Source organism: Ranitomeya variabilis, chromosome 1, assembly GCF_051348905.1.
Source record: "Ranitomeya variabilis isolate aRanVar5 chromosome 1, aRanVar5.hap1, whole genome shotgun sequence".
Lineage (NCBI taxonomy): Eukaryota > Metazoa > Chordata > Amphibia > Anura > Dendrobatidae > Ranitomeya > Ranitomeya variabilis.
This window is the reverse complement of record NC_135232.1, coordinates 790,035,108-790,062,710: the sequence shown is the minus strand read 5'-3', so window position 1 is coordinate 790,062,710 and position 27,603 is coordinate 790,035,108. Positions and strand designations below refer to the sequence as shown.

The 27,603-nt window shown below is 33.9% G+C and overlaps 20 non-coding genes across 20 annotated transcripts; all 20 read right to left on the bottom strand.

The window, feature by feature from the left end:
• Positions 1–256: 256 nt before the first annotated feature.
• TRNAR-UCU (transfer RNA arginine (anticodon UCU)) lies at positions 257–342 on the bottom strand. The gene is given in 2 exon segments: positions 257–292; positions 306–342. It is a non-coding gene; the product is annotated as a tRNA-Arg (tRNA).
• Positions 343–1,668: 1,326 nt separating this feature from the next.
• Positions 1,669–1,754, bottom strand: TRNAR-UCU (transfer RNA arginine (anticodon UCU)). Its single transcript is given in 2 exon segments — positions 1,669–1,704; positions 1,718–1,754. It is a non-coding gene; the product is annotated as a tRNA-Arg (tRNA).
• A 1,326-nt stretch (positions 1,755–3,080) lies between these two features.
• Positions 3,081–3,166, bottom strand: TRNAR-UCU (transfer RNA arginine (anticodon UCU)). Its single transcript is given in 2 exon segments — positions 3,081–3,116; positions 3,130–3,166. It is a non-coding gene; the product is annotated as a tRNA-Arg (tRNA).
• A 1,326-nt stretch (positions 3,167–4,492) lies between these two features.
• TRNAR-UCU (transfer RNA arginine (anticodon UCU)) lies at positions 4,493–4,578 on the bottom strand. Its single transcript is given in 2 exon segments — positions 4,493–4,528; positions 4,542–4,578. It is a non-coding gene; the product is annotated as a tRNA-Arg (tRNA).
• A 1,326-nt stretch (positions 4,579–5,904) lies between these two features.
• On the bottom strand, positions 5,905–5,990 carry TRNAR-UCU (transfer RNA arginine (anticodon UCU)). Its single transcript is given in 2 exon segments — positions 5,905–5,940; positions 5,954–5,990. It is a non-coding gene; the product is annotated as a tRNA-Arg (tRNA).
• A 1,325-nt stretch (positions 5,991–7,315) lies between these two features.
• Positions 7,316–7,401, bottom strand: TRNAR-UCU (transfer RNA arginine (anticodon UCU)). The gene is given in 2 exon segments: positions 7,316–7,351; positions 7,365–7,401. It is a non-coding gene; the product is annotated as a tRNA-Arg (tRNA).
• Positions 7,402–8,727: 1,326 nt separating this feature from the next.
• On the bottom strand, positions 8,728–8,813 carry TRNAR-UCU (transfer RNA arginine (anticodon UCU)). Its single transcript is given in 2 exon segments — positions 8,728–8,763; positions 8,777–8,813. It is a non-coding gene; the product is annotated as a tRNA-Arg (tRNA).
• Positions 8,814–10,143: 1,330 nt separating this feature from the next.
• Positions 10,144–10,229, bottom strand: TRNAR-UCU (transfer RNA arginine (anticodon UCU)). Its single transcript is given in 2 exon segments — positions 10,144–10,179; positions 10,193–10,229. It is a non-coding gene; the product is annotated as a tRNA-Arg (tRNA).
• A 1,326-nt stretch (positions 10,230–11,555) lies between these two features.
• On the bottom strand, positions 11,556–11,641 carry TRNAR-UCU (transfer RNA arginine (anticodon UCU)). The gene is given in 2 exon segments: positions 11,556–11,591; positions 11,605–11,641. It is a non-coding gene; the product is annotated as a tRNA-Arg (tRNA).
• A 1,329-nt stretch (positions 11,642–12,970) lies between these two features.
• TRNAR-UCU (transfer RNA arginine (anticodon UCU)) lies at positions 12,971–13,056 on the bottom strand. The gene is given in 2 exon segments: positions 12,971–13,006; positions 13,020–13,056. It is a non-coding gene; the product is annotated as a tRNA-Arg (tRNA).
• A 1,326-nt stretch (positions 13,057–14,382) lies between these two features.
• Positions 14,383–14,468, bottom strand: TRNAR-UCU (transfer RNA arginine (anticodon UCU)). Its single transcript is given in 2 exon segments — positions 14,383–14,418; positions 14,432–14,468. It is a non-coding gene; the product is annotated as a tRNA-Arg (tRNA).
• A 1,329-nt stretch (positions 14,469–15,797) lies between these two features.
• On the bottom strand, positions 15,798–15,883 carry TRNAR-UCU (transfer RNA arginine (anticodon UCU)). Its single transcript is given in 2 exon segments — positions 15,798–15,833; positions 15,847–15,883. It is a non-coding gene; the product is annotated as a tRNA-Arg (tRNA).
• A 1,326-nt stretch (positions 15,884–17,209) lies between these two features.
• On the bottom strand, positions 17,210–17,295 carry TRNAR-UCU (transfer RNA arginine (anticodon UCU)). Its single transcript is given in 2 exon segments — positions 17,210–17,245; positions 17,259–17,295. It is a non-coding gene; the product is annotated as a tRNA-Arg (tRNA).
• Positions 17,296–18,621: 1,326 nt separating this feature from the next.
• TRNAR-UCU (transfer RNA arginine (anticodon UCU)) lies at positions 18,622–18,707 on the bottom strand. Its single transcript is given in 2 exon segments — positions 18,622–18,657; positions 18,671–18,707. It is a non-coding gene; the product is annotated as a tRNA-Arg (tRNA).
• A 1,330-nt stretch (positions 18,708–20,037) lies between these two features.
• Positions 20,038–20,123, bottom strand: TRNAR-UCU (transfer RNA arginine (anticodon UCU)). Its single transcript is given in 2 exon segments — positions 20,038–20,073; positions 20,087–20,123. It is a non-coding gene; the product is annotated as a tRNA-Arg (tRNA).
• A 1,329-nt stretch (positions 20,124–21,452) lies between these two features.
• TRNAR-UCU (transfer RNA arginine (anticodon UCU)) lies at positions 21,453–21,538 on the bottom strand. Its single transcript is given in 2 exon segments — positions 21,453–21,488; positions 21,502–21,538. It is a non-coding gene; the product is annotated as a tRNA-Arg (tRNA).
• Positions 21,539–22,868: 1,330 nt separating this feature from the next.
• TRNAR-UCU (transfer RNA arginine (anticodon UCU)) lies at positions 22,869–22,954 on the bottom strand. The gene is given in 2 exon segments: positions 22,869–22,904; positions 22,918–22,954. It is a non-coding gene; the product is annotated as a tRNA-Arg (tRNA).
• Positions 22,955–24,284: 1,330 nt separating this feature from the next.
• TRNAR-UCU (transfer RNA arginine (anticodon UCU)) lies at positions 24,285–24,370 on the bottom strand. Its single transcript is given in 2 exon segments — positions 24,285–24,320; positions 24,334–24,370. It is a non-coding gene; the product is annotated as a tRNA-Arg (tRNA).
• Positions 24,371–25,524: 1,154 nt separating this feature from the next.
• TRNAR-UCU (transfer RNA arginine (anticodon UCU)) lies at positions 25,525–25,610 on the bottom strand. Its single transcript is given in 2 exon segments — positions 25,525–25,560; positions 25,574–25,610. It is a non-coding gene; the product is annotated as a tRNA-Arg (tRNA).
• A 1,326-nt stretch (positions 25,611–26,936) lies between these two features.
• TRNAR-UCU (transfer RNA arginine (anticodon UCU)) lies at positions 26,937–27,022 on the bottom strand. The gene is given in 2 exon segments: positions 26,937–26,972; positions 26,986–27,022. It is a non-coding gene; the product is annotated as a tRNA-Arg (tRNA).
• Between the last annotated feature and the right edge of the window lie 581 nt (positions 27,023–27,603).

The following is a 27,603-nucleotide window of genomic DNA, read 5'->3' as shown; positions in this document are numbered from 1 at the left end:
TACTGAAAACAGGAAACAGAACACCAATCACTAGACAAACAATATGCAATAATTTATTGTGCCCTATATGCTATTGTTTGTGTCAATGAGCCTTTTGTTTCTGCTCCTTCTACGTTCTTTGACAAGTTCAAACCTAAATACGGCTTCTAATTTTCTCTAAATGTTAATATTAAGCGCAGATCTGATACATTTTTTTTCCTTTTTCATATTTCCAACAACTGAGACAAAGTATGAATGTCACACAAACTTTAAAATATGACTCTGGTGGGACTCGAACCCACAACCTTTGAATCACATCAGTTCCCTAGAAGTCCAATGCGCTATCCATTGCGCCACAGAGCCACAAGTCTCTTACTTGAAGTAGGTGTTTTGTCAAATCTAGATACTCAACATTTTCCTGATGACTGGATAACAGAAAGATTTCTTTTCTCTATGGAACTTTGCTTTTGTTTTCTTATTTGTAAAGGTAAAACTGATCAGAAAGAAAATGCATATAATGTAAAAGGGAAAGATCTATTTCATACTAAAACTCATTACATGCACTTTTTTAGTCTTACATGCCAGGAGTTCATTATAAATTACTAACAGAGTTCCCTGTTGGTAAAATGTGGCACAGTAATGTATGCAAGACCACAAAAGGGGTTGATTTTGCTGGTTTCTGACTCTCAAGCTTTGATCTTTTTTACTTTCTACAGCTTCAATGCAGTAGCCACTGACCCTTAGGAACTTAAGCCTAGAAAAATGGCTTGGAACATCAGTTTCATTGTACGCTAATGGGACACTGGTTTGGGAAGGATATTAGTCAAAACAAAGGAAATAATTTTAGCCATATGATAAGACTATCAGAGAACATTTGTTTTAGTCCAAATAAATGCAGGGAAATTTTCTGGAGTACTCCTGCTAGATATCCTGATTTTAGAAGTCAGCAATGCTTTTCTTTAGAAGTTTTTCCTTTCCTCATTTTTTCCTTTTACAGTTTTTCTAAAAATATCTAGGACTGTACATTAATGGCCAAAAGATTTCAGACTGATACAAAATTTGGCTTTCACAAAGTTTACTGCTTCAGATTTTATAGTGGTAATTTGTGTTAACGCTAGATTATTATGAAAAGAGATCAGATGATTTGTCCAAAATTATAAACTAATTTCTTACCATAAAAATTAACTTAATAACAAAAAACTCATTTCCACTGAATTTCGGCTCTCCAAAAATTACCTGCTTACATGATTTCAGTGATCTCGTTAGCGAAGCAGAAAGTGTTTATGAGGACAAGGCAGCTGATATCACTCTGTTCTCATCTTTAAACTTATTTCGACACTTTTTAGCCAAAGAATGTCCACGTTTTGCATATCTTGTAAACACATACAAAAATGACTTTTAAAAAGGTTCAAATTAAAAAAACAACTTGGGACTACTGAAAACAGGAAACAGAACACCAATCACTAGACAAACAATATGCAATAATTTATTGTGCCCTATATGCTATTGTTTGTGTCAATGAGCCTTTTGTTTCTGCTCCTTCTACGTTCTTTGACAAGTTCAAACCTAAATACGGCTTCTAATTTTCTCTAAATGTTAATATTAAGCGCAGATCTGATACATTTTTTTTCCTTTTTCATATTTCCAACAACTGAGACAAAGTATGAATGTCACACAAACTTTAAAATATGACTCTGGTGGGACTCGAACCCACAACCTTTGAATCACATCAGTTCCCTAGAAGTCCAATGCGCTATCCATTGCGCCACAGAGCCACAAGTCTCTTACTTGAAGTAGGTGTTTTGTCAAATCTAGATACTCAACATTTTCCTGATGACTGGATAACAGAAAGATTTCTTTTCTCTATGGAACTTTGCTTTTGTTTTCTTATTTGTAAAGGTAAAACTGATCAGAAAGAAAATGCATATAATGTAAAAGGGAAAGATCTATTTCATACTAAAACTCATTACATGCACTTTTTTAGTCTTACATGCCAGGAGTTCATTATAAATTACTAACAGAGTTCCCTGTTGGTAAAATGTGGCACAGTAATGTATGCAAGACCACAAAAGGGGTTGATTTTGCTGGTTTCTGACTCTCAAGCTTTGATCTTTTTTACTTTCTACAGCTTCAATGCAGTAGCCACTGACCCTTAGGAACTTAAGCCTAGAAAAATGGCTTGGAACATCAGTTTCATTGTACGCTAATGGGACACTGGTTTGGGAAGGATATTAGTCAAAACAAAGGAAATAATTTTAGCCATATGATAAGACTATCAGAGAACATTTGTTTTAGTCCAAATAAATGCAGGGAAATTTTCTGGAGTACTCCTGCTAGATATCCTGATTTTAGAAGTCAGCAATGCTTTTCTTTAGAAGTTTTTCCTTTCCTCATTTTTTCCTTTTACAGTTTTTCTAAAAATATCTAGGACTGTACATTAATGGCCAAAAGATTTCAGACTGATACAAAATTTGGCTTTCACAAAGTTTACTGCTTCAGATTTTATAGTGGTAATTTGTGTTAACGCTAGATTATTATGAAAAGAGATCAGATGATTTGTCCAAAATTATAAACTAATTTCTTACCATAAAAATTAACTTAATAACAAAAAACTCATTTCCACTGAATTTCGGCTCTCCAAAAATTACTTGCTTACATGATTTCAGTGATCTCGTTAGCGAAGCAGAAAGTGTTTATGAGGACAAGGCAGCTGATATTACTCTGTTCTCATCTTTAAACTTATTTCGACACTTTTTAGCCAAAGAATGTCCACGTTTTGCATATCTTGTAAACACATACAAAAATGACTTTTAAAAAGGTTCAAATTAAAAAAAGAACTTGGGACTACTGAAAACAGGAAACAGAACACCAATCACTAGACAAACAATATGCAATAATTTATTGTGCCCTATATGCTATTGTTTGTGTCAATGAGCCTTTTGTTTCTGCTCCTTCTACGTTCTTTGACAAGTTCAAACCTAAATACGGCTTCTAATTTTCTCTAAATGTTAATATGAAGCGCAGATCTGATACATTTTTTTTCCTTTTTCATATTTACAACAACTGAGACAAAGTATGAATGTCACACAAACTTTAAAATATGACTCTGATGGGACTCGAACCCACAACCTTTGAATCACATCAGTTCCCTAGAAGTCCAATGCGCTATCCATTGCGCCACAGAGCCACAAGTCTCTTACTTGAAGTAGGTATTTTGTCAAATCTAGATACTCAACATTTTCCTGATGACTGGATAACAGAAAGATTTCTTTTCTCTATGGAACTTTGCTTTTGTTTTCTTATTTGTAAAGGTAAAACTGATCAGAAAGAAAATGCATATAATGTAAAAGGGAAAGATCTATTTCATACTAAAACTCATTACATGCACTTTTTTAGTCTTACATGCCAGGAGTTCATTATAAATTACTAACAGAGTTCCCTGTTGGTAAAATGTGGCACAGTAATGTATGCAAGACCACAAAAGGGGTTGATTTTGCTGGTTTCTGACTCTCAAGCTTTGATCTTTTTTACTTTCTACAGCTTCAATGCAGTAGCCACTGACCCTTAGGAACTTAAGCCTAGAAAAATGGCTTGGAACATCAGTTTCATTGTACGCTAATGGGACACTGGTTTGGGAAGGATATTAGTCAAAACAAAGGAAATAATTTTAGCCATATGATAAGACTATCAGAGAACATTTGTTTTAGTCCAAATAAATGCAGGGAAATTTTCTGGAGTACTCCTGCTAGATATCCTGATTTTAGAAGTCAGCAATGCTTTTCTTTAGAAGTTTTTCCTTTCCTCATTTTTTCCTTTTACAGTTTTTCTAAAAATATCTAGGACTGTACATTAATGGCCAAAAGATTTCAGACTGATACAAAATTTGGCTTTCACAAAGTTTACTGCTTCAGATTTTATAGTGGTAATTTGTGTTAACGCTAGATTATTATGAAAAGAGATCAGATGATTTGTCCAAAATTATAAACTAATTTCTTACCATAAAAATTAACTTAATAACAAAAAACTCATTTCCACTGAATTTCGGCTCTCCAAAAATTACTTGCTTACATGATTTCAGTGATCTCGTTAGCGAAGCAGAAAGTGTTTATGAGGACAAGGCAGCTGATATTACTCTGTTCTCATCTTTAAACTTATTTCGACACTTTTTAGCCAAAGAATGTCCACGTTTTGCATATCTTGTAAACACATACAAAAATGACTTTTAAAAAGGTTCAAATTAAAAAAAGAACTTGGGACTACTGAAAACAGGAAACAGAACACCAATCACTAGACAAACAATATGCAATAATTTATTGTGCCCTATATGCTATTGTTTGTGTCAATGAGCCTTTTGTTTCTGCTCCTTCTACGTTCTTTGACAAGTTCAAACCTAAATACGGCTTCTAATTTTCTCTAAATGTTAATATGAAGCGCAGATCTGATACATTTTTTTTACTTTTTCATATTTACAACAACTGAGACAAAGTATGAATGTCACACAAACTTTAAAATATGACTCTGGTGGGACTCAAACCCACAACCTTTGAATCACATCAGTTCCCTAGAAGTCCAATGCGCTATCCATTGTGCCACAGAGCCACAAGTCTCTTACTTGAAGTAGGTGTTTTGTCAAATCTAGATACTCAACATTTTCCTGATGACTGGATAACAGAAAGATTTCTTTTCTCTATGGAACTTTGCTTTTGTTTTCTTATTTGTAAAGGTAAAACTGATCAGAAAGAAAAAGCATATAATGTAAAAGGGAAAGATCTATTTCATACTAAAACTCATTACATGCACTTTTTTAGTCTTACATGCCAGGAGTTCATTATAAATTACTAACAGAGTTCCCTGTTGGTAAAATGTGGCACAGTAATGTATGCAAGACCACAAAAGGGGTTGATTTTGCTGGTTTCTGACTCTCAAGCTTTGATCTTTTTTACTTTCTACAGCTTCAATGCAGTAGCCACTGACCCTTAGGAACTTAAGCCTAGAAAAATGGCTTGGAACATCAGTTTCATTGTACGCTAATGGGACACTGGTTTGGGAAGGATATTAGTCAAAACAAAGGAAATAATTTTAGCCATATGATAAGACTATCAGAGAACATTTGTTTTAGTCCAAATAAATGCAGGGAAATTTTCTGGAGTACTCCTGCTAGATATCCTGATTTTAGAAGTCAGCAATGCTTTTCTTTAGAAGTTTTTCCTTTCCTCATTTTTTCCTTTTACAGTTTTTCTAAAAATATCTAGGACTGTACATTAATGGCCAAAAGATTTCAGACTGATACAAAATTTGGCTTTCACAAAGTTTACTGCTTCAGATTTTATAGTGGTAATTTGTGTTAACGCTAGATTATTATGAAAAGAGATCAGATGATTTGTCCAAAATTATAAACTAATTTCTTACCATAAAAATTAACTTAATAACAAAAAACTCATTTCCACTGAATTTCGGCTCTCCAAAAATTACCTGCTTACATGATTTCAGTGATCTCGTTAGCGAAGCAGAAAGTGTTTATGAGGACAAGGCAGCTGATATCACTCTGTTCTCATCTTTAAACTTATTTCGACACTTTTTAGCCAAAGAATGTCCACGTTTTGCATATCTTGTAAACACATACAAAAATGACTTTTAAAAAGGTTCAAATTAAAAAAACAACTTGGGACTACTGAAAACAGGAAACAGAACACCAATCACTAGACAAACAATATGCAATAATTTATTGTGCCCTATATGCTATTGTTTGTGTCAATGAGCCTTTAGTATCTGCTTCTTCTACGTTCTTTGACAAGTTCAAACCTAAATACGGCTTCTAATTTTCTCTAAATGTTAATATTAAGCGCAGATCTGATACATTTTTTTTCCTTTTTCATATTTCCAACAACTGAGACAAAGTATGAATGTCACACAAACTTTAAAATATGACTCTGGTGGGACTCGAACCCACAACCTTTGAATCACATCAGTTCCCTAGAAGTCCAATGCGCTATCCATTGCGCCACAGAGCCACAAGTCTCTTACTTGAAGTAGGTGTTTTGTCAAATCTAGATACTCAACATTTTCCTGATGACTGGATAACAGAAAGATTTCTTTTCTCTATGGAACTTTGCTTTTGTTTTCTTATTTGTAAAGGTAAAACTGATCAGAAAGAAAATGCATATAATGTAAAAGGGAAAGATCTATTTCATACTAAAACTCATTACATGCACTTTTTTAGTCTTACATGCCAGGAGTTCATTATAAATTACTAACAGAGTTCCCTGTTGGTAAAATGTGGCACAGTAATGTATGCAAGACCACAAAAGGGTTGACTTTGCTGGTTTCTGACTCTCAAGCTTTGATCTTTTTTACTTTCTACAGCTTCAATGCAGTAGCCACTGACCCTTAGGAACTTAAGCCTAGAAAAATGGCTTGGAACATCAGTTTCGTTGTACGCTAATGGGACACTGGTTTGGGAAGGATATTAGTCAAAACAAAGGAAATAATTTTAGCCATATGATAAGACTATCAGAGAACATTTGTTTTAGTCCAAATGAATGCAGGGAAATTTTCTGGAGTGCTCCTGCTAGATATCCTGATTTTAGAAGTCAGCTATGCTTTTCTTTAGAAGTTTTTCCTTTCCTCATTTTTTCCTTTTACAGTTTTTCTAAAAATATCTAGGACTGTACATTAATGGCCAAAAGATTTCAGACTGATACAAAATTTGGCTTTCACAAAGTTTACTGCTTCAGATTTTATAGTGGTAATTTGTGTTAACGCTAGATTATTATGAAAAGAGATCAGATGATTTGTCCAAAATTATAAACTAATTTCTTACCATAAAAATTAACTTAATAACAAAAAACTCATTTCCACTGAATTTCGGCTCTCCAAAAATTACTTGCTTACATGATTTCAGTGATCTCGTTAGCGAAGCAGAAAGTGTTTATGAGGACAAGGCAGCTGATATTACTCTGTTCTCATCTTTAAACTTATTTCGACACTTTTTAGCCAAAGAATGTCCACGTTTTGCATATCTTGTAAACACATACAAAAATGACTTTTAAAAAGGTTCAAATTAAAAAAAGAACTTGGGACTACTGAAAACAGGAAACAGAACACCAATCACTAGACAAACAATATGCAATAATTTATTGTGCCCTATATGCTATTGTTTGTGTCAATGAGCCTTTAGTATCTGCTTCTTCTACGTTCTTTGACAAGTTCAAACCTAAATACGGCTTCTAATTTTCTCTAAATGTTAATATGAAGCGCAGATCTGATACATTTTTTTTCCTTTTTCATATTTCCAACAACTGAGACAAAGTATGAATGTCACACAAACTTTAAAATATGACTCTGGTGGGACTCGAACCCACAATCTTTGAATCACATCAGTTCCCTAGAAGTCCAATGCGCTATCCATTGCGCCACAGAGCCACAAGTCTCTTACTTCAAGTAGGTGTTTTGTCAAATCTAGATACTCAACATTTTCCTGATGACTGGATAACAGAAAGATTTCTTTTCTCTATGGAACTTTGCTTTTGTTTTCTTATTTGTAAAGGTAAAACTGATCAGAAAGAAAATGCATATAATGTAAAAGGGAAAGATCTATTTCATACTAAAACTCATTACATGCACTTTTTTAGTCTTACATGCCAGGAGTTCATTATAAATTACTAACAGAGTTCCCTGTTGGTAAAATGTGGCACAGTAATGTATGCAAGACCACAAAAGGGGTTGATTTTGCTGGTTTCTGACTCTCAAGCTTTGATCTTTTTTACTTTCTACAGCTTCAATGCAGTAGCCACTGACCCTTAGGAACTTAAGCCTAGAAAAATGGCTTGGAACATCAGTTTCGTTGTACGCTAATGGGACACTGGTTTGGGAAGGATATTAGTCAAAACAAAGGAAATAATTTTAGCCATATGATAAGACTATCAGAGAACATTTGTTTTAGTCCAAATGAATGCAGGGAAATTTTCTGGAGTGCTCCTGCTAGATATCCTGATTTTAGAAGTCAGCTATGCTTTTCTTTAGAAGTTTTTCCTTTCCTCATTTTTTCCTTTTACAGTTTTTCTAAAAATATCTAGGACTGTACATTAATGGCCAAAAGATTTCAGACTGATACAAAATTTGGCTTTCACAAAGTTTACTGCTTCAGATTTTATAGTGGTAATTTGTGTTAACGCTAGATTATTATGAAAAGAGTTCAGATGATTTGTCCAAAATTATAAACTAATTTCTTACCATAAAAATTAACTTAATAACAAAAAACTCATTTCCACTGAATTTCGGCTCTCCAAAAATTACCTGCTTACATGATTTCAGTGATCTCGTTAGCGAAGCAGAAAGTGTTTATGAGGACAAGGCAGCTGATATCACTCTGTTCTCATCTTTAAACTTATTTCGACACTTTTTAGCCAAAGAATGTCCACGTTTTGCATATCTTGTAAACACATACAAAAATGACTTTTAAAAAGGTTCAAATTAAGAAAACAACTTGGGACTACTGAAAACAGGAAACAGAACACCAATCACTAGACAAACAATATGCAATAATTTATTGTGCCCTATATGCTATTGTTTGTGTCAATGAGCCTTTTGTTTCTGCTCCTTCTACGTTCTTTGACAAGTTCAAACCTAAATACGGCTTCTAATTTTCTCTAAATGTTAATATGAAGCGCAGATCTGATACATTTTTTTTCCTTTTTCATATTTCCAACAACTGAGACAAAGTATGAATGTCACACAAACTTTAAAATATGACTCTGGTGGGACTCGAACCCACAACCTTTGAATCACATCAGTTCCCTAGAAGTCCAATGCGCTATCCATTGCGCCACAGAGCCACAAGTCTCTTACTTGAAGTAGGTGTTTTGTCAAATCTAGATACTCAACATTTTCCTGATGACTGGATAACAGAAAGATTTCTTTTCTCTATGGAACTTTGCTTTTGTTTTCTTATTTGTAAAGGTAAAACTGATCAGAAAGAAAATGCATATAATGTAAAAGGGAAAGATCTATTTCATACTAAAACTCATTACATGCACTTTTTTAGTCTTACATGCCAGGAGTTCATTATAAATTACTAACAGAGTTCCCTGTTGGTAAAATGTGGCACAGTAATGTATGCAAGACCACAAAAGGGGTTGATTTTGCTGGTTTCTGACTCTCAAGCTTTGATCTTTTTTACTTTCTACAGCTTCAATGCAGTAGCCACTGACCCTTAGGAACTTAAGCCTAGAAAAATGGCTTGGAACATCAGTTTCGTTGTACGCTAATGGGACACTGGTTTGGGAAGGATATTAGTCAAAACAAAGGAAATAATTTTAGCCATATGATAAGACTATCAGAGAACATTTGTTTTAGTCCAAATGAATGCAGGGAAATTTTCTGGAGTGCTCCTGCTAGATATCCTGATTTTAGAAGTCAGCTATGCTTTTCTTTAGAAGTTTTTCCTTTCCTCATTTTTTCCTTTTACAGTTTTTCTAAAAATATCTAGGACTGTACATTAATGGCCAAAAGATTTCAGACTGATACAAAATTTGGCTTTCACAAAGTTTACTGCTTCAGATTTTATAGTGGTAATTTGTGTTAACGCTAGATTATTATGAAAAGAGTTCAGATGATTTGTCCAAAATTATAAACTAATTTCTTACCATAAAAATTAACTTAATAACAAAAAACTCATTTCCACTGAATTTCGGCTCTCCAAAAATTACCTGCTTACATGATTTCAGTGATCTCGTTAGCGAAGCAGAAAGTGTTTATGAGGACAAGGCAGCTGATATCACTCTGTTCTCATCTTTAAACTTATTTCGACACTTTTTAGCCAAAGAATGTCCACGTTTTGCATATCTTGTAAACACATACAAAAATGACTTTTAAAAAGGTTCAAATTAAGAAAACAACTTGGGACTACTGAAAACAGGAAACAGAACACCAATCACTAGACAAACAATATGCAATAATTTATTGTGCCCTATATGCTATTGTTTGTGTCAATGAGCCTTTATAAAGTATCTGCTCCTTCTACGTTCTTTGACAAGTTCAAACCTAAATACGGCTTCTAATTTTCTCTAAATGTTAATATGAAGCGCAGATCTGATACATTTTTTTTCCTTTTTCATATTTCCAACAACTAAGACAAAGTATGAATGTCACACAAACTTTAAAATACGACTCTGGTGGGACTCGAACCCACAACCTTTGAATCACATCAGTTCCCTAGAAGTCCAATGCGCTATCCATTGCGCCACAGAGCCACAAGTCTCTTACTTGAAGTAGGTGTTTTGTCAAATCTAGATACTCAACATTTTCCTGATGACTGGATAACAGAAAGATTTCTTTTCTCTATGGAACTTTGCTTTTGTTTTCTTATTTGTAAAGGTAAAACTGATCAGAAAGAAAATGCATATAATGTAAAAGGGAAAGATCTATTTCATACTAAAACTCATTACATGCACTTTTTTAGTCTTACATGCCAGGAGTTCATTATAAATTACTAACAGAGTTCCCTGTTGGTAAAATGTGGCACAGTAATGTATGCAAGACCACAAAAGGGGTTGATTTTGCTGGTTTCTGACTCTCAAGCTTTGATCTTTTTTACTTTCTACAGCTTCAATGCAGTAGCCACTGACCCTTAGGAACTTAAGCCTAGAAAAATGGCTTGGAACATCAGTTTCATTGTACGCTAATGGGACACTGGTTTGGGAAGGATATTAGTCAAAACAAAGGAAATAATTTTAGCCATATGATAAGACTATCAGAGAACATTTGTTTTAGTCCAAATAAATGCAGGGAAATTTTCTGGAGTACTCCTGCTAGATATCCTGATTTTAGAAGTCAGCAATGCTTTTCTTTAGAAGTTTTTCCTTTCCTCATTTTTTCCTTTTACAGTTTTTCTAAAAATATCTAGGACTGTACATTAATGGCCAAAAGATTTCAGACTGATACAAAATTTGGCTTTCACAAAGTTTACTGCTTCAGATTTTATAGTGGTAATTTGTGTTAACGCTAGATTATTATGAAAAGAGATCAGATGATTTGTCCAAAATTATAAACTAATTTCTTACCATAAAAATTAACTTAATAACAAAAAACTCATTTCCACTGAATTTCGGCTCTCCAAAAATTACCTGCTTACATGATTTCAGTGATCTCGTTAGCGAAGCAGAAAGTGTTTATGAGGACAAGGCAGCTGATATCACTCTGTTCTCATCTTTAAACTTATTTTGACACTTTTTAGCCAAAGAATGTCCACGTTTTGGATATCTTGTAAACACATACAAAAATGACTTTTAAAAAGGTTCAAATTAAAAAAACAACTTGGGACTACTGAAAACAGGAAACAGAACACCAATCACTAGACAAACAATATGCAATAATTTATTGTGCCCTATATGCTATTGTTTGTGTCAATGAGCCTTTAGTATCTGCTTCTTCTACGTTCTTTGACAAGTTCAAACCTAAATACGGCTTCTAATTTTCTCTAAATGTTAATATTAAGCGCAGATCTGATACATTTTTTTTCCTTTTTCATATTTCCAACAACTGAGACAAAGTATGAATGTCACACAAACTTTAAAATATGACTGTGGTGGGATTCGAACCCACAACCTTTGAATCACATCAGTTCCCTAGAAGTCCAATGCGCTATCCATTGCGCCACAGAGCCACAAGTCTCTTACTTGAAGTAGGTGTTTTGTCAAATCTAGATACTCAACATTTTCCTGATGACTGGATAACAGAAAGATTTCTTTTCTCTATGGAACTTTGCTTTTGTTTTCTTATTTGTAAAGGTAAAACTGATCAGAAAGAAAATGCATATAATGTAAAAGGGAAAGATCTATTTCATACTAAAACTCATTACATGCACTTTTTTAGTCTTACATGCCAGGAGTTCATTATAAATTACTAACAGAGTTCCCTGTTGGTAAAATGTGGCACAGTAATGTATGCAAGACCACAAAAGGGGTTGATTTTGCTGGTTTCTGACTCTCAAGCTTTGATCTTTTTTACTTTCTACAGCTTCAATGCAGTAGCCACTGACCCTTAGGAACTTAAGCCTAGAAAAATGGCTTGGAACATCAGTTTCGTTGTACGCTAATGGGACACTGGTTTGGGAAGGATATTAGTCAAAACAAAGGAAATAATTTTAGCCATATGATAAGACTATCAGAGAACATTTGTTTTAGTCCAAATGAATGCAGGGAAATTTTCTGGAGTGCTCCTGCTAGATATCCTGATTTTAGAAGTCAGCTATGCTTTTCTTTAGAAGTTTTTCCTTTCCTCATTTTTTCCTTTTACAGTTTTTCTAAAAATATCTAGGACTGTACATTAATGGCCAAAAGATTTCAGACTGATACAAAATTTGGCTTTCACAAAGTTTACTGCTTCAGATTTTATAGTGGTAATTTGTGTTAACGCTAGATTATTATGAAAAGAGTTCAGATGATTTGTCCAAAATTATAAACTAATTTCTTACCATAAAAATTAACTTAATAACAAAAAACTCATTTCCACTGAATTTCGGCTCTCCAAAATTTACCTGCTTACATGATTTCAGTGATCTCGTTAGCGAAGCAGAAAGTGTTTATGAGGACAAGGCAGCTGATATCACTCTGTTCTCATCTTTAAACTTATTTCGACACTTTTTAGCCAAAGAATGTCCACGTTTTGCATATCTTGTAAACACATACAAAAATGACTTTTAAAAAGGTTCAAATTAAAAAAACAACTTGGGACTACTGAAAACAGGAAACAGAACACCAATCACTAGACAAACAATATGCAATAATTTATTGTGCCCTATATGCTATTGTTTGTGTCAATGAGCCTTTATAAAGTATCTGCTCCTTCTACGTTCTTTGACAAGTTCAAACCTAAATACGGCTTCTAATTTTCTCTAAATGTTAATATGAAGCGCAGATCTGATACATTTTTTTTCTTTTTCATATTTCCAACAACTAAGACAAAGTATGAATGTCACACAAACTTTAAAATACGACTCTGGTGGGACTCGAACCCACAACCTTTGAATCACATCAGTTCCCTAGAAGTCCAATGCGCTATCCATTGCGCCACAGAGCCACAAGTTTCTTACTTGAAGTAGGTGTTTTGTCAAATCTAGATACTCAACATTTTCCTGATGACTGGATAACAGAAAGATTTCTTTTCTCTATGGAACTTTGCTTTTGTTTTCTTATTTGTAAAGGTAAAACTGATCAGAAAGAAAATGCATATAATGTAAAAGGGAAAGATCTATTTCATACTAAAACTCATTACATGCACTTTTTTAGTCTTACATGCCAGGAGTTCATTATAAATTACTAACAGAGTTCCCTGTTGGTAAAATGTGGCACAGTAATGTATGCAAGACCACAAAAGGGGTTGATTTTGCTGGTTTCTGACTCTCAAGCTTTGATCTTTTTTACTTTCTACAGCTTCAATGCAGTAGCCACTGACCCTTAGGAACTTAAGCCTAGAAAAATGGCTTGGAACATCAGTTTCATTGTACGCTAATGGGACACTGGTTTGGGAAGGATATTAGTCAAAACAAAGGAAATAATTTTAGCCATATGATAAGACTATCAGAGAACATTTGTTTTAGTCCAAATAAATGCAGGGAAATTTTCTGGAGTACTCCTGCTAGATATCCTGATTTTAGAAGTCAGCAATGCTTTTCTTTAGAAGTTTTTCCTTTCCTCATTTTTTCCTTTTACAGTTTTTCTAAAAATATCTAGGACTGTACATTAATGGCCAAAAGATTTCAGACTGATACAAAATTTGGCTTTCACAAAGTTTACTGCTTCAGATTTTATAGTGGTAATTTGTGTTAACGCTAGATTATTATGAAAAGAGATCAGATGATTTGTCCAAAATTATAAACTAATTTCTTACCATAAAAATTAACTTAATAACAAAAAACTCATTTCCACTGAATTTCGGCTCTCCAAAAATTACCTGCTTACATGATTTCAGTGATCTCGTTAGCGAAGCAGAAAGTGTTTATGAGGACAAGGCAGCTGATATCACTCTGTTCTCATCTTTAAACTTATTTCGACACTTTTTAGCCAAAGAATGTCCACGTTTTGCATATCTTGTAAACACATACAAAAATGACTTTTAAAAAGGTTCAAATTAAAAAAACAACTTGGGACTACTGAAAACAGGAAACAGAACACCAATCACTAGACAAACAATATGCAATAATTTATTGTGCCCTATATGCTATTGTTTGTGTCAATGAGCCTTTAGTATCTGCTTCTTCTACGTTCTTTGACAAGTTCAAACCTAAATACGGCTTCTAATTTTCTCTAAATGTTAATATTAAGCGCAGATCTGATACATTTTTTTTCCTTTTTCATATTTCCAACAACTGAGACAAAGTATGAATGTCACACAAACTTTAAAATATGACTCTGGTGGGACTCGAACCCACAACCTTTGAATCACATCAGTTCCCTAGAAGTCCAATGCGCTATCCATTGCGCCACAGAGCCACAAGTCTCTTACTTGAAGTAGGTGTTTTGTCAAATCTAGATACTCAACATTTTCCTGATGACTGGATAACAGAAAGATTTCTTTTCTCTATGGAACTTTGCTTTTGTTTTCTTATTTGTAAAGGTAAAACTGATCAGAAAGAAAATGCATATAATGTAAAAGGGAAAGATCTATTTCATACTAAAACTCATTACATGCACTTTTTTAGTCTTACATGCCAGGAGTTCATTATAAATTACTAACAGAGTTCCCTGTTGGTAAAATGTGGCACAGTAATGTATGCAAGACCACAAAAGGGGTTGATTTTGCTGGTTTCTGACTCTCAAGCTTTGATCTTTTTTACTTTCTACAGCTTCAATGCAGTAGCCACTGACCCTTAGGAACTTAAGCCTAGAAAAATGGCTTGGAACATCAGTTTCATTGTACGCTAATGGGACACTGGTTTGGGAAGGATATTAGTCAAAACAAAGGAAATAATTTTAGCCATATGATAAGACTATCAGAGAACATTTGTTTTAGTCCAAATGAATGCAGGGAAATTTTCTGGAGTGCTCCTGCTAGATATCCTGATTTTAGAAGTCAGCTATGCTTTTCTTTAGAAGTTTTTCCTTTCCTCATTTTTTCCTTTTACAGTTTTTCTAAAAATATCTAGGACTGTACATTAATGGCCAAAAGATTTCAGACTGATACAAAATTTGGCTTTCACAAAGTTTACTGCTTCAGATTTTATAGTGGTAATTTGTGTTAACGCTAGATTATTATGAAAAGAGTTCAGATGATTTGTCCAAAATTATAAACTAATTTCTTACCATAAAAATTAACTTAATAACAAAAAACTCATTTCCACTGAATTTCGGCTCTCCAAAAATTACCTGCTTACATGATTTCAGTGATCTCGTTAGCGAAGCAGAAAGTGTTTATGAGGACAAGGCAGCTGATATCACTCTGTTCTCATCTTTAAACTTATTTCGACACTTTTTAGCCAAAGAATGTCCACGTTTTGCATATCTTGTAAACACATACAAAAATGACTTTTAAAAAGGTTCAAATTAAAAAAACAACTTGGGACTACTGAAAACAGGAAACAGAACACCAATCACTAGACAAACAATATGCAATAATTTATTGTGCCCTATATGCTATTGTTTGTGTCAATGAGCCTTTATAAAGTATCTGCTCCTTCTACGTTCTTTGACAAGTTCAAACCTAAATACGGCTTCTAATTTTCTCTAAATGTTAATATGAAGCGCAGATCTGATACATTTTTTTTCTTTTTCATATTTCCAACAACTAAGACAAAGTATGAATGTCACACAAACTTTAAAATACGACTCTGGTGGGACTCGAACCCACAACCTTTGAATCACATCAGTTCCCTAGAAGTCCAATGCGCTATCCATTGCGCCACAGAGCCACAAGTTTCTTACTTGAAGTAGGTGTTTTGTCAAATCTAGATACTCAACATTTTCCTGATGACTGGATAACAGAAAGATTTCTTTTCTCTATGGAACTTTGCTTTTGTTTTCTTATTTGTAAAGGTAAAACTGATCAGAAAGAAAATGCATATAATGTAAAAGGGAAAGATCTATTTCATACTAAAACTCATTACATGCACTTTTTTAGTCTTACATGCCAGGAGTTCATTATAAATTACTAACAGAGTTCCCTGTTGGTAAAATGTGGCACAGTAATGTATGCAAGACCACAAAAGGGGTTGATTTTGCTGGTTTCTGACTCTCAAGCTTTGATCTTTTTTACTTTCTACAGCTTCAATGCAGTAGCCACTGACCCTTAGGAACTTAAGCCTAGAAAAATGGCTTGGAACATCAGTTTCATTGTACGCTAATGGGACACTGGTTTGGGAAGGATATTAGTCAAAACAAAGGAAATAATTTTAGCCATATGATAAGACTATCAGAGAACATTTGTTTTAGTCCAAATAAATGCAGGGAAATTTTCTGGAGTACTCCTGCTAGATATCCTGATTTTAGAAGTCAGCAATGCTTTTCTTTAGAAGTTTTTCCTTTCCTCATTTTTTCCTTTTACAGTTTTTCTAAAAATATCTAGGACTGTACATTAATGGCCAAAAGATTTCAGACTGATACAAAATTTGGCTTTCACAAAGTTTACTGCTTCAGATTTTATAGTGGTAATTTGTGTTAACGCTAGATTATTATGAAAAGAGATCAGATGATTTGTCCAAAATTATAAACTAATTTCTTACCATAAAAATTAACTTAATAACAAAAAACTCATTTCCACTGAATTTCGGCTCTCCAAAAATTACCTGCTTACATGATTTCAGTGATCTCGTTAGCGAAGCAGAAAGTGTTTATGAGGACAAGGCAGCTGATATCACTCTGTTCTCATCTTTAAACTTATTTCGACACTTTTTAGCCAAAGAATGTCCACGTTTTGCATATCTTGTAAACACATACAAAAATGACTTTTAAAAAGGTTCAAATTAAAAAAACAACTTGGGACTACTGAAAACAGGAAACAGAACACCAATCACTAGACAAACAATATGCAATAATTTATTGTGCCCTATATGCTATTGTTTGTGTCAATGAGCCTTTAGTATCTGCTTCTTCTACGTTCTTTGACAAGTTCAAACCTAAATACGGCTTCTAATTTTCTCTAAATGTTAATATTAAGCGCAGATCTGATACATTTTTTTTCCTTTTTCATATTTCCAACAACTGAGACAAAGTATGAATGTCACACAAACTTTAAAATATGACTCTGGTGGGACTCGAACCCACAACCTTTGAATCACATCAGTTCCCTAGAAGTCCAATGCGCTATCCATTGCGCCACAGAGCCACAAGTCTCTTACTTGAAGTAGGTGTTTTGTCAAATCTAGATACTCAACATTTTCCTGATGACTGGATAACAGAAAGATTTCTTTTCTCTATGGAACTTTGCTTTTGTTTTCTTATTTGTAAAGGTAAAACTGATCAGAAAGAAAATGCATATAATGTAAAAGGGAAAGATCTATTTCATACTAAAACTCATTACATGCACTTTTTTAGTCTTACATGCCAGGAGTTCATTATAAATTACTAACAGAGTTCCCTGTTGGTAAAATGTGGCACAGTAATGTATGCAAGACCACAAAAGGGGTTGATTTTGCTGGTTTCTGACTCTCAAGCTTTGATCTTTTTTACTTTCTACAGCTTCAATGCAGTAGCCACTGACCCTTAGGAACTTAAGCCTAGAAAAATGGCTTGGAACATCAGTTTCGTTGTACGCTAATGGGACACTGGTTTGGGAAGGATATTAGTCAAAACAAAGGAAATAATTTTAGCCATATGATAAGACTATCAGAGAACATTTGTTTTAGTCCAAATGAATGCAGGGAAATTTTCTGGAGTGCTCCTGCTAGATAACCTGATTTTAGAAGTCAGCTATGCTTTTCTTTAGAAGTTTTTCCTTTCCTCATTTTTTCCTTTTACAGTTTTTCTAAAAATATCTAGGACTGTACATTAATGGCCAAAAGATTTCAGACTGATACAAAATTTGGCTTTCACAAAGTTTACTGCTTCAGATTTTATAGTGGTAATTTGTGTTAACGCTAGATTATTATGAAAAGAGATCAGATGATTTGTCCAAAATTATAAACTAATTTCTTACCATAAAAATTAACTTAATAACAAAAAACTCATTTCCACTGAATTTCGGCTCTCCAAAAATTACCTGCTTACATGATTTCAGTGATCTCGTTAGCGAAGCAGAAAGTGTTTATGAGGACAAGGCAGCTGATATCACTCTGTTCTCATCTTTAAACTTATTTCGACACTTTTTAGCCAAAGAATGTCCACGTTTTGCATATCTTGTAAACACATACAAAAATGACTTTTAAAAAGGTTCAAATTAAAAAAACAACTTGGGACTACTGAAAACAGGAAACAGAACACCAATCACTAGACAAACAATATGCAATAATTTATTGTGCCCTATATGCTATTGTTTGTGTCAATGAGCCTTTAGTATCTGCTTCTTCTACGTTCTTTGACAAGTTCAAACCTAAATACGGCTTCTAATTTTCTCTAAATGTTAATATTAAGCGCAGATCTGATACATTTTTTTTCCTTTTTCATATTTCCAACAACTGAGACAAAGTATGAATGTCACACAAACTTTAAAATATGACTCTGGTGGGACTCGAACCCACAACCTTTGAATCACATCAGTTCCCTAGAAGTCCAATGCGCTATCCATTGCGCCACAGAGCCACAAGTCTCTTACTTGAAGTAGGTGTTTTGTCAAATCTAGATACTCAACATTTTCCTGATGACTGGATAACAGAAAGATTTCTTTTCTCTATGGAACTTTGCTTTTGTTTTCTTATTTGTAAAGGTAAAACTGATCAGAAAGAAAATGCATATAATGTAAAAGGGAAAGATCTATTTCATACTAAAACTCATTACATGCACTTTTTTAGTCTTACATGCCAGGAGTTCATTATAAATTACTAACAGAGTTCCCTGTTGGTAAAATGTGGCACAGTAATGTATGCAAGACCACAAAAGGGGTTGATTTTGCTGGTTTCTGACTCTCAAGCTTTGATCTTTTTTACTTTCTACAGCTTCAATGCAGTAGCCACTGACCCTTAGGAACTTAAGCCTAGAAAAATGGCTTGGAACATCAGTTTCGTTGTACGCTAATGGGACACTGGTTTGGGAAGGATATTAGTCAAAACAAAGGAAATAATTTTAGCCATATGATAAGACTATCAGAGAACATTTGTTTTAGTCCAAATGAATGCAGGGAAATTTTCTGGAGTGCTCCTGCTAGATATCCTGATTTTAGAAGTCAGCTATGCTTTTCTTTAGAAGTTTTTCCTTTCCTCATTTTTTCCTTTTACAGTTTTTCTAAAAATATCTAGGACTGTACATTAATGGCCAAAAGATTTCAGACTGATACAAAATTTGGCTTTCACAAAGTTTACTGCTTCAGATTTTATAGTGGTAATTTGTGTTAACGCTAGATTATTATGAAAAGAGTTCAGATGATTTGTCCAAAATTATAAACTAATTTCTTACCATAAAAATTAACTTAATAACAAAAAACTCATTTCCACTGAATTTCGGCTCTCCAAAAATTACCTGCTTACATGATTTCAGTGATCTCGTTAGCGAAGCAGAAAGTGTTTATGAGGACAAGGCAGCTGATATCACTCTGTTCTCATCTTTAAACTTATTTCGACACTTTTTAGCCAAAGAATGTCCACGTTTTGCATATCTTGTAAACACATACAAAAATGACTTTTAAAAAGGTTCAAATTAAGAAAACAACTTGGGACTACTGAAAACAGGAAACAGAACACCAATCACTAGACAAACAATATGCAATAATTTATTGTGCCCTATATGCTATTGTTTGTGTCAATGAGCCTTTATAAAGTATCTGCTCCTTCTACGTTCTTTGACAAGTTCAAACCTAAATACGGCTTCTAATTTTCTCTAAATGTTAATATGAAGCGCAGATCTGATACATTTTTTTTCCTTTTTCATATTTCCAACAACTAAGACAAAGTATGAATGTCACACAAACTTTAAAATACGACTCTGGTGGGACTCGAACCCACAACCTTTGAATCACATCAGTTCCCTAGAAGTCCAATGCGCTATCCATTGCGCCACAGAGCCACAAGTCTCTTACTTGAAGTAGGTGTTTTGTCAAATCTAGATACTCAACATTTTCCTGATGACTGGATAACAGAAAGATTTCTTTTCTCTATGGAACTTTGCTTTTGTTTTCTTATTTGTAAAGGTAAAACTGATCAGAAAGAAAATGCATATAATGTAAAAGGGAAAGATCTATTTCATACTAAAACTCATTACATGCACTTTTTTAGTCTTACATGCCAGGAGTTCATTATAAATTACTAACAGAGTTCCCTGTTGGTAAAATGTGGCACAGTAATGTATGCAAGACCACAAAAGGGGTTGATTTTGCTGGTTTCTGACTCTCAAGCTTTGATCTTTTTTACTTTCTACAGCTTCAATGCAGTAGCCACTGACCCTTAGGAACTTAAGCCTAGAAAAATGGCTTGGAACATCAGTTTCGTTGTACGCTAATGGGACACTGGTTTGGGAAGGATATTAGTCAAAACAAAGGAAATAATTTTAGCCATATGATAAGACTATCAGAGAACATTTGTTTTAGTCCAAATGAATGCAGGGAAATTTTCTGGAGTGCTCCTGCTAGATATCCTGATTTTAGAAGTCAGCTATGCTTTTCTTTAGAAGTTTTTCCTTTCCTCATTTTTTCCTTTTACAGTTTTTCTAAAAATATCTAGGACTGTACATTAATGGCCAAAAGATTTCAGACTGATACAAAATTTGGCTTTCACAAAGTTTACTGCTTCAGATTTTATAGTGGTAATTTGTGTTAACGCTAGATTATTATGAAAAGAGTTCAGATGATTTGTCCAAAATTATAAACTAATTTCTTACCATAAAAATTAACTTAATAACAAAAAACTCATTTCCACTGAATTTCGGCTCTCCAAAAATTACCTGCTTACATGATTTCAGTGATCTCGTTAGCGAAGCAGAAAGTGTTTATGAGGACAAGGCAGCTGATATCACTCTGTTCTCATCTTTAAACTTATTTCGACACTTTTTAGCCAAAGAATGTCCACGTTTTGCATATCTTGTAAACACATACAAAAATGACTTTTAAAAAGGTTCAAATTAAGAAAACAACTTGGGACTACTGAAAACAGGAAACAGAACACCAATCACTAGACAAACAATATGCAATAATTTATTGTGCCCTATATGCTATTGTTTGTGTCAATGAGCCTTTATAAAGTATCTGCTCCTTCTACGTTCTTTGACAAGTTCAAACCTAAATACGGCTTCTAATTTTCTCTAAATGTTAATATTAAGCGCAGATCTGATACTTTTTTTTCCTTTTTCATATTTCCAACAACTGAGACAAAGTATGAATGTCACACAAACTTTAAAATATGACTCTGGTGGGACTCGAACCCACAACCTTTGAATCACATCAGTTCCCTAGAAGTCCAATGCGCTATCCATTGCGCCACAGAGCCACAAGTCTCTTGCTTGAAGTAGGTGTTTTGTCAAATCTAGATACACAACATTTTCCTGATGACTGGATAACAGAAAGATTTCTTTTCTCTATGGAACTTTGCTTTTGTTTTCTTATTTGTAAAGGTAAAACTGATCAGAAAGAAAATGCATATAATGTAAAAGGGAAAGATCTATTTCATACTAAAACTCATTACATGCACTTTTTTAGTCTTACATGCCAGGAGTTCATTATAAATTACTAACAGAGTTCCCTGTTGGTAAAATGTGGCACAGTAATGTATGCAAGACCACAAAAGGGGTTGATTTTGCTGGTTTCTGACTCTCAAGCTTTGATCTTTTTTACTTTCTACAGCTTCAATGCAGTAGCCACTGACCCTTAGGAACTTAAGCCTAGAAAAATGGCTTGGAACATCAGTTTCGTTGTACGCTAATGGGACACTGGTTTGGGAAGGATATTAGTCAAAACAAAGGAAATAATTTTAGCCATATGATAAGACTATCAGAGAACATTTGTTTTAGTCCAAATGAATGCAGGGAAATTTTCTGGAGTGCTCCTGCTAGATATCCTGATTTTAGAAGTCAGCTATGCTTTTCTTTAGAAGTTTTTCCTTTCCTCATTTTTTCGTTTTACAGTTTTTCTAAAAATATCTAGGACTGTACATTAATGGCCAAAAGATTTCAGACTGATACAAAATTTGGCTTTCACAAAGTTTACTGCTTCAGATTTTATAGTGGTAATTTGTGTTAACGCTAGATTATTATGAAAAGAGATCAGATGATTTGTCCAAAATTATAAACTAATTTCTTACCATAAAAATTAACTTAATAACAAAAAACTCATTTCCACTGAATTTCGGCTCTCCAAAAATTACCTGCTTACATGATTTCAGTGATCTCGTTAGCGAAGCAGAAAGTGTTTATGAGGACAAGGCAGCTGATATCACTCTGTTCTCATCTTTAAACTTATTTCGACACTTTTTAGCCAAAGAATGTCCACGTTTTGCATATCTTGTAAACACATACAAAAATGACTTTTAAAAAGGTTCAAATTAAAAAAACAACTTGGGACTACTGAAAACAGGAAACAGAACACCAATCACTAGACAAACAATATGCAATAATTTATTGTGCCCTATATGCTATTGTTTGTGTCAATGAGCCTTTATAAAGTATCTGCTCCTTCTACGTTCTTTGACAAGTTCAAACCTAAATACGGCTTCTAATTTTCTCTAAATGTTAATATGAAGCGCAGATCTGATACATTTTTTTTCCTTTTTCATATTTCCAACAACTAAGACAAAGTATGAATGTCACACAAACTTTAAAATACGACTCTGGTGGGACTCGAACCCACAACCTTTGAATCACATCAGTTCCCTAGAAGTCCAATGCGCTATCCATTGCGCCACAGAGCCACAAGTCTCTTACTTGAAGTAGGTGTTTTGTCAAATCTAGATACTCAACATTTTCCTGATGACTGGATAACAGAAAGATTTCTTTTCTCTATGGAACTTTGCTTTTGTTTTCTTATTTGTAAAGGTAAAACTGATCAGAAAGAAAATGCATATAATGTAAAAGGGAAAGATCTATTTCATACTAAAACTCATTACATGCACTTTTTTAGTCTTACATGCCAGGAGTTCATTATAAATTACTAACAGAGTTCCCTGTTGGTAAAATGTGGCACAGTAATGTATGCAAGACCACAAAAGGGGTTGATTTTGCTGGTTTCTGACTCTCAAGCTTTGATCTTTTTTACTTTCTACAGCTTCAATGCAGTAGCCACTGACCCTTAGGAACTTAAGCCTAGAAAAATGGCTTGGAACATCAGTTTCGTTGTACGCTAATGGGACACTGGTTTGGGAAGGATATTAGTCAAAACAAAGGAAATAATTTTAGCCATATGATAAGACTATCAGAGAACATTTGTTTTAGTCCAAATGAATGCAGGGAAATTTTCTGGAGTGCTCCTGCTAGATATCCTGATTTTAGAAGTCAGCTATGCTTTTCTTTAGAAGTTTTTCCTTTCCTCATTTTTTCCTTTTACAGTTTTTCTAAAAATATCTAGGACTGTACATTAATGGCCAAAAGATTTCAGACTGATACAAAATTTGGCTTTCACAAAGTTTACTGCTTCAGATTTTATAGTGGTAATTTGTGTTAACGCTAGATTATTATGAAAAGAGATCAGATGATTTGTCCAAAATTATAAACTAATTTCTTACCATAAAAATTAACTTAATAACAAAAAACTCATTTCCACTGAATTTCGGCTCTCCAAAAATTACCTGCTTACATGATTTCAGTGATCTCGTTAGCGAAGCAGAAAGTGTTTATGAGGACAAGGCAGCTGATATCACTCTGTTCTCATCTTTAAACTTATTTCGACACTTTTTAGCCAAAGAATGTCCACGTTTTGCATATCTTGTAAACACATAGAAAAATGACTTTTAAAAAGGTTCAAATTAAAAAAACAACTTGGGACTACTGAAAACAGGAAACAGAACACCAATCACTAGACAAACAATATGCAATAATTTATTGTGCCCTATATGCTATTGTTTGTGTCAATGAGCCTTTATAAAGTATCTGCTCCTTCTACGTTCTTTGACAAGTTCAAACCTAAATACGGCTTCTAATTTTCTCTAAATGTTAATATGAAGCGCAGATCTGATACATTTTTTTTCCTTTTTCATATTTCCAACAACTAAGACAAAGTATGAATGTCACACAAACTTTAAAATACGACTCTGGTGGGACTCGAACCCACAACCTTTGAATCACATCAGTTCCCTAGAAGTCCAATGCGCTATCCATTGCGCCACAGAGCCACAAGTCTCTTACTTGAAGTAGGTGTTTTGTCAAATCTAGATACTCAACATTTTCCTGATGACTGGATAACAGAAAGATTTCTTTTCTCTATGGAACTTTGCTTTTGTTTTCTTATTTGTAAAGGTAAAACTGATCAGAAAGAAAATGCATATAATGTAAAAGGGAAAGATCTATTTCATACTAAAACTCATTACATGCACTTTTTTAGTCTTACATGCCAGGAGTTCATTATAAATTACTAACAGAGTTCCCTGTTGGTAAAATGTGGCACAGTAATGTATGCAAGACCACAAAAGGGGTTGATTTTGCTGGTTTCTGACTCTCAAGCTTTGATCTTTTTTACTTTCTACAGCTTCAATGCAGTAGCCACTGACCCTTAGGAACTTAAGCCTAGAAAAATGGCTTGGAACATCAGTTTCGTTGTACGCTAATGGGACACTCATTTTTTCCTTTTACAGTTTTTCTAAAAATATCTAGGACTGTACATTAATGGCCAAAAGATTTCAGACTGATACAAAATTTGGCTTTCACAAAGTTTACTGCTTCAGATTTTATAGTGGTAATTTGTGTTAACGCTAGATTATTATGAAAAGAGTTCAGATGATTTGTCCAAAATTATAAACTAATTTCTTACCATAAAAATTAACTTAATAACAAAAAACTCATTTCCACTGAATTTCGGCTCTCCAAAAATTACCTGCTTACATGATTTCAGTGATCTCGTTAGCGAAGCAGAAAGTGTTTATGAGGACAAGGCAGCTGATATCACTCTGTTCTCATCTTTAAACTTATTTCGACACTTTTTAGCCAAAGAATGTCCACGTTTTGCATATCTTGTAAACACATACAAAAATGACTTTTAAAAAGGTTCAAATTAAGAAAACAACTTGGGACTACTGAAAACAGGAAACAGAACACCAATCACTAGACAAACAATATGCAATAATTTATTGTGCCCTATATGCTATTGTTTGTGTCAATGAGCCTTTATAAAGTATCTGCTCCTTCTACGTTCTTTGACAAGTTCAAACCTAAATACGGCTTCTAATTTTCTCTAAATGTTAATATGAAGCGCAGATCTGATACATTTTTTTTCTTTTTCATATTTCCAACAACTAAGACAAAGTATGAATGTCACACAAACTTTAAAATACGACTCTGGTGGGACTCGAACCCACAACCTTTGAATCACATCAGTTCCCTAGAAGTCCAATGCGCTATCCATTGCGCCACAGAGCCACAAGTTTCTTACTTGAAGTAGGTGTTTTGTCAAATCTAGATACTCAACATTTTCCTGATGACTGGATAACAGAAAGATTTCTTTTCTCTATGGAACTTTGCTTTTGTTTTCTTATTTGTAAAGGTAAAACTGATCAGAAAGAAAATGCATATAATGTAAAAGGGAAAGATCTATTTCATACTAAAACTCATTACATGCACTTTTTTAGTCTTACATGCCAGGAGTTCATTATAAATTACTAACAGAGTTCCCTGTTGGTAAAATGTGGCACAGTAATGTATGCAAGACCACAAAAGGGGTTGATTTTGCTGGTTTCTGACTCTCAAGCTTTGATCTTTTTTACTTTCTACAGCTTCAATGCAGTAGCCACTGACCCTTAGGAACTTAAGCCTAGAAAAATGGCTTGGAACATCAGTTTCATTGTACGCTAATGGGACACTGGTTTGGGAAGGATATTAGTCAAAACAAAGGAAATAATTTTAGCCATATGATAAGACTATCAGAGAACATTTGTTTTAGTCCAAATGAATGCAGGGAAATTTTCTGGAGTGCTCCTGCTAGATATCCTGATTTTAGAAGTCAGCTATGCTTTTCTTTAGAAGTTTTTCCTTTCCTCATTTTTTCCTTTTACAGTTTTTCTAAAAATATCTAGGACTGTACATTAATGGGCAAAAGATTTCAGACTGATACAAAATTTGGCTTTCACAAAGTTTACTGCTTCAGATTTTATAGTGGTAATTTGTGTTAACGCTAGATTATTATGAAAAGAGATCAGATGATTTGTCCAAAATTATAAACTAATTTCTTACCATAAAAATTAACTTAATAACAAAAAACTCATTTCCACTGAATTTCGGCTCTCCAAAAATTACTTGCTTACATGATTTCAGTGATCTCGTTAGCGAAGCAGAAAGTGTTTATGAGGACAAGGCAGCTGATATTACTCTGTTCTCATCTTTAAACTTATTTCGACACTTTTTAGCCAAAGAATGTCCACGTTTTGCATATCTTGTAAACACATACAAAAATGACTTTTAAAAAGGTTCAAATTAAAAAAAGAACTTGGGACTACTGAAAACAGGAAACAGAACACCAATCACTAGACAAACAATATGCAATAATTTATTGTGCCCTATATGCTATTGTTTGTGTCAATGAGCCTTTTGTTTCTGCTCCTTCTACGTTCTTTGACAAGTTCAAACCTAAATACGGCTTCTAATTTTCTCTAAATGTTAATATTAAGCGCAGATCTGATACATTTTTTTTCCTTTTTCATATTTCCAACAACTGAGACAAAGTATGAATGTCACACAAACTTTAAAATATGACTCTGGTGGGACTCGAACCCACAACCTTTGAATCACATCAGTTCCCTAGAAGTCCAATGCGCTATCCATTGCGCCACAGAGCCACAAGTCTCTTGCTTGAAGTAGGTGTTTTGTCAAATCTAGATACACAACATTTTCCTGATGACTGGATAACAGAAAGATTTCTTTTCTCTATGGAACTTTGCTTTTGTTTTCTTATTTGTAAAGGTAAAACTGATCAGAAAGAAAATGCATATAATGTAAAAGGGAAAGATCTATTTCATACTAAAACTCATTACATGCACTTTTTTAGTCTTACATGCCAGGAGTTCATTATAAATTACTAACAGAGTTCCCTGTTGGTAAAATGTGGCACAGTAATGTATGCAAGACCACAAAAGGGGTTGATTTTGCTGGTTTCTGACTCTCAAGCTTTGATCTTTTTTACTTTCTACAGCTTCAATGCAGTAGCCACTGACCCTTAGGAACTTAAGCCTAGAAAAATGGCTTGGAACATCAGTTTCGTTGTACGCTAATGGGACACTGGTTTGGGAAGGATATTAGTCAAAACAAAGGAAATAATTTTAGCCATATGATAAGACTATCAGAGAACATTTGTTTTAGTCCAAATGAATGCAGGGAAATTTTCTGGAGTGCTCCTGCTAGATATCCTGATTTTAGAAGT